This window comes from Colias eurytheme, chromosome 15, assembly GCF_061535395.1.
Source record: "Colias eurytheme isolate Ceu_HAF_F1 chromosome 15, ilColEury1 Martin Lab GWU primary, whole genome shotgun sequence".
NCBI lineage: Eukaryota > Metazoa > Arthropoda > Insecta > Lepidoptera > Pieridae > Colias > Colias eurytheme.
Genome location: NC_142994.1, coordinates 9,670,599 through 9,676,440, shown reverse-complemented (window position 1 = coordinate 9,676,440; position 5,842 = coordinate 9,670,599). Strand labels below are relative to the sequence as shown.

At 30.9% G+C, this 5,842-nt stretch overlaps 1 long non-coding RNA gene across 1 annotated transcript; it reads right to left on the bottom strand.

Moving 5' to 3' along the window:
- Nucleotides 1–3,229: 3,229 nt before the first annotated feature.
- On the bottom strand, nt 3,230–4,358 carry LOC149902532 (uncharacterized). The gene is made up of 3 exons (XR_016457561.1): nt 3,806–4,358; nt 3,618–3,679; nt 3,230–3,543 (listed from the first exon to the last, which is right to left on the bottom strand). It is a non-coding gene; the product is annotated as an uncharacterized LOC149902532 (long non-coding RNA).
- Between the last annotated feature and the right edge of the window lie 1,484 nt (nt 4,359–5,842).

Sequence of the window (5,842 nt, the reverse complement as noted above, 5' to 3'; positions counted from 1 at the left end):
CGCCATTCTTGTAAAGATTTCTGTCTTTAAACTTTTACAATTATTATAATAGTATGGATAATTGAGTTATAAATACAGAAGCGCTATCCATTCTATATCTAGTTTACCACAAGACGCTAATTACAAACTTGAGTTAAAACTTTGGTACAAGAAATCTTAACGCTGGCTGTTATTTCTAGACAAGGTCTCGCTTTGAACTGAAAAGTCAATAACCTCTGAAAATAATTACTGTCCTGTTAAATGATTTTAAATTTTAAGAATTGTGTGACTTAATTATACTGTTTATCTATACCATATGTTTGTTTGTTTGAACACGCTAAACTCAGGAACTACTGGTCCGATTTGAAAAATTCTTTCGGTGTTATATCCCATTTATAGAGGAAGTTTATAGGCTATATATTATCACCCTAAAACTAGCAGGAGCGGAGAAATGCGGGTGAAACCGCGGGGCACAGCTAGTTTAAAATAATTTATTACCATTTCACTACAGCTTGAAACTGAGTAAAATGTGTAACTTCGGTTGTTAACCCCTGTTGATATTCGTTGTTGTTATTTTTTTGTATGATAATTTCATGCATACTACATAAGCATGTATTGTTTCTTTTCAGAACCAGCAAAGGACTCCAACTTCTTAACCTGCAGTTGATCAAGCGAAATACTATAGTCTATAAGTATAAACAGATCTATTGATTAAAAAGTATAGAGAGACATTTACAAAACATTGCTTTGATATATCCTGAATAGGCCCTGTTTTAATGAACAGATAGATGATGTAATTCTTTTCAAAAGCCGAGACGAAAAGAAAAACAAAGTGGCAAGTTACAAGAACTACGCAAAGTTTTTAGTTTTTACTGTAAAAGTATTCCTTTATTCGACACTCGCTTTTTATTATCTATGTCGTTGTAAAAAGTTAAGGTGGAAATGGTGAAGTTCAAAATTTAGTTTCGTCTTAAAAAGTTACTCGTAAAGATACTATGGTCTTACATTAAATGAGACGCCTTATGAAAGTATGCTTTCAAATTTTGTACACTTTTATTTACATTTTGTCCGGTTTATTCTGTAGATTTATGATTTACGGTGCTATTTCAGAGTTAGAATAGCTAGCAGTAGTATAAAATCCCTGAACATATTTTGTTTATGGTTAGGATTGTTCGTATTAATTGTAGAAACGAGGAGGTGGGGTTTTATTTTAGATGTTTTGGTTTATTTTAATCGTAATATTAGGGATGAAACATGATTTTAATTAATATCAACATAAACGAAGAAAATCTATTTTCTAAGTGGGTGTTATTAGCGATACAATAGTTTTGCAAATGTTTAAATAAACAACAAATATCCCAAATATTTTACATTTCTTGGTAAAAATGTTTGACAGAATGAGTAAATACAGAGTGATTCATAAGATCTCAACAAATGTGGTTATTTGATAGATTCTTATCAACAAACACCGTGTAATTGCATGAATAATACCCACAATAAACCAAATTGAAATAACAAAACAGAGAAAAGAAAATGTACAACAAATACAATTAACTCCTTCAAATCTGCCGCAGAAGGGTGAACTCAGCATTGCCTTTGAATGTTTTGAGTCAAAGCGGCTCTAATTTTCAGTATAACCCGTTTGTTAGGGCACAATTTTGTATTATTTTCTCTTCTGATTACCTCTATTCTTTGGTTTTTATAGGGATTTTCCTCTTTCTACGTCTTTTATTGTTATAATCAAGCCGTGGAAAAACAATGAATCTACGCATAGGATTTTTTTTATCGTTGAACAAAAAGCTGCAACTACATTAAAAAAAAAAGATACTAACAATTCCTAGACGAATAGGTATTATACCAGCATTGCAACTATTATTTTGCTACTCATACCTTACTCATACTGTTCCTTTTTTCTTTTTTTTTTATTATCACATGCTTCTTTGTACAGACATATAACGTTCATTATGTTGTCAATAATTATGGCAAATGATGTAGTACAAGCTTACTTACCATATAAAAGCGTTTATTCTCTGATTTTAGTAAAAACTAAACATAGATAAAAAAATATTTGTGATTTAGCAATGTACTGACTGTCTTGTTTGACATACTTTACTTTTTTCGGGATTAAGACGATATACAAAAAAAAAATCCACTGCTTGGCGGGCGGAGTCTAATAGCTCGCTATCGCGAACGCGGGTGTGCGCGAAGTCATTCTTGCAAACTCGCCGCGCTGCCGCTGGCCGACTCGGGACAAACATGTATGGAGTCGTCATGCAGTTATAATATTGTTATACATTTATTTAATTGTTGATTTATTGGTTTTATTTTCTTGCTTATAAACAAATAATCTTCTTTTTAACAACTACTTAGACATTATTAATAATTATTATTATTTCGTAATGTTTACTTTATTACAAAATAATACAGGTTATAAATAATCTTTAAAATAACAAAAAATATTGTTACTCTGAAAAAATGAAATGGTACTCAATAACGCGGACTACTGAATGGATTTAGATAGAATTTGATGCTGACGTATATATTACGTCATGCCCAGAAATGAAAGGTAATATTTCTGAAAGAAGTTATAAACCCTAATTCTTCTCAGTCAAAGTCAAGAGTGGAAGATATCACTAATACAGTAAAACTGATGCGAAACTTTGGATGTAAATTTGTATATTTTTTTGTTAGTTGTTACTTAATCACGTCAAGACTACATTACCAATTTTGATAAAATATAGCTAATTGCCTGGATTAACACATAGGATACTTTTTATCCGAACTGAACACTTCTGTGGGATAAGACAGGATTCACGATATAATCTAATTCCACGCGGGCAAAGCCGCGGTCGGAATGATATTTTTTTAAATAAAAAAATTGTTTAAAAAAAACACAAAATATATTGACGCATGTATTTATTTTTTGCACTCTATTATAATTGTAATTATTCATTACAAATAATCAAAATAAAATAGCCAGAACAAAGTTAGCCCCGGTAGGGTAGGTAGGCAGGTACAGCAATGTGAGACGAACACTGGCTTATTTATACCAATAATAATGTATTATAAACATTAAATTAAGTTTACTTTCTAACAACAAAAATACATAATATTAGCTAATGTTAAAGCGAATCAACCAATCATCCCACAAAAATAAAATGTGCACACAAATATTCATCAAAATCGGTTCATGTCATTAGGAGGAGTGACTGCAGCGCCACCTTCCGGGCCCAATTGTGTTTCCAGGAACTCAATTTAATATACTTACACAAAATTTTTCGAAATGAAAACTCACATTACTATGTAAATATGAATATAAACCTGTTTTATTACTAAGCAATTTCCCGCACAGGTGTAGTAAGTATAAATGAAATAAATATCAACATCAAATTCTTTATACAACATACTTATCTACCACCTTCTAAGAAATGTAATTCTTGAAATTATTTCGTATTTTTTTTAAATATAATACTACTCCAATGAGCTCCTGTTCCATATTATGTCCGCCATACTTCCACTAAGTTCACCATGATTTTTTATTTCTTTGCACTTTGTTGCTTTTTGCTAAAAATGGAATCATGCGATAAAACCAGTAGAGCTTTGATAACATACATTTTTGACTGAATAAAGGTACTTACGAAGGAGTGGATTCACATTGTGAACAATCAGTGGGTTTATTTTCCTTCTGGATTCCGGATTTCTGAACAGATTATTTATGCTATAAATGAAAAAATCTTACACATTCGTTATGTACTTAAAACAGGGGTACATATCAAACATCGTCTATAATACAATTATCATCAAATTTAAAATAAAACCAACTTACTTCATTAATTTGTTCCAATTGTAAGCATTCTTTTTCCTCCAACCTTTATGTTTCTTCTTCTTATTTTCTTTATTGTCCCCATTTGTCTTATCGTGTTGTCACCCTTTTTTACGATTGCGCGAGCGACACAAGTTCCCCGTGTGACGGCCGTAGCGGGAATGACTCGTGCAGCGATCGGGGTAGGAAGGTACAGGGCGGCTCTCGCTATATTGGCTGGTCGCGCGCTAATTTCAAGTATTTCTTGTTTATTTCAAAACCATCGCATATTTCAAAATTCTAAATCGGTAGACGTATAGGTTGTATATTTTATAGTTAATATCCAAAAAGTCGTAACTTTACGTTTGTTATTTTGAAGATGCCAGAGATTAAAAAAAAATAACAATGAGAACTTTGTATTTTTTTTCTATCGAGAAAATATCATGGAATCATGTTTCTAAAACGGTAGACGTATTGTGTTACTATTGAACTTTCTTGTCAAGAATTTTCATCACGACAACTTTAATAATATAAAAATTACGAAGGTTTAAAAAGGGCCGTAAATGTTAGAAAAATTAATTCATCACCTTAAAACAACGTGGTAAAGAATCATGCATCGTACTTGCGTTTGGGTCCAAAGGTCAGTTCTAATTAGTCCAGCATCAGATCCAAGATGACCGCAACCATCCACACACAATCTGTCTGCTACCATCTATGTTACATGTCATTTTGAATGCGGTTTCTCAATCGATATCTAATCTGTGTATTTGGGACGGTAATTGGTTAGATCATTCTCATGTCACTTGCAGTTCTCCAATTTCTTTAGTACTTGGTAATTATGTGTATTTTGAGCAGTTGTGGCTAAATGCATGTATTGAGAATAGATTGATACTCAATTCAGTAACTGGCTCGATGCCATTAAGTTTCGACTTAAAGTTGAGGGTTAAAATTAATTTTTAATTTTATAGGTATCTAAGATATCAAAATCAACATTTCTCCAATCGGCGTAGAAAATTTTAACCTAAAATAAACTGAATTGTGAGCAAATTGGTACTGATAATGAGCAAATTATTATCATAATTGTGTAGTGACGATTTGTCTAACAGTAATTATACCCAAATATTATAATAATAAGTAATACAATGAAAGTTTTCAATGAAATTCCCTTTTGATTTTTGTATATTCAGAATAATTTAAAAAGTCACGCATAATAAAAGCAACTGACTCACTTCTGAACGTACACTCGAAAACATTGTGATCTGAAGCATGAACGTTTTCCTTAAATAACGTAATTGAGCATTAAAAGGGATTTTGGTTATTTATTCTCTAAGTAGGCAAAATGTATAAGTTTTTTTTTATAATAACATTACTTGAAATTTGTAACGATAGCAATATTTATAAACTAGGTATATAATATCTAATAACGTATCTCTAAGTTATGTAAATAGACATTTTTGTCATAGTATGTACTAAACACATTTTTCTTAATCTAAGTATACTAATATTATAAAGAGGAAAGGTTTGTATGTATGTATGGTTTTCACGCATAAACTACTGGACCGATTTTGATGAAATTTGGCACAGATAATCTTTAGACCCTGAGGAAGAACATAGGCTACCTTTTATTGCGAAATATGTACCGCGGGCGAAGCCGGGGCGGACCGCTAGTATAATAATAATTAGAAGTCTATAATGCACTATAATATATAATAATATAATTGTACCGGGATTCGCCTTTTTTAATTTTTATAGATTAGAATAAATTAAATGTTATAATCAATATTCTTTATTCCTATACATATTGTGTGTTTTCATTTCATTAGAACAGAAAAACAGTAAATAAAACAAATTTTTACATTCGCTTTAGATCATTTGTTAAAGAATATATTACTTTAAACTCGTTAAGATAAGAACGCGATTCGTGAATAATTTTCAACGAATATATGAATTTCAAATTGTTTCATTCATTATGAACCTTATGCTTTATGCATTAAATTTATCTAATTTAATAAAATTCTTTGAGTTTATAGAGAACTAAAACCTGTAAATGAAGTTCTGGAA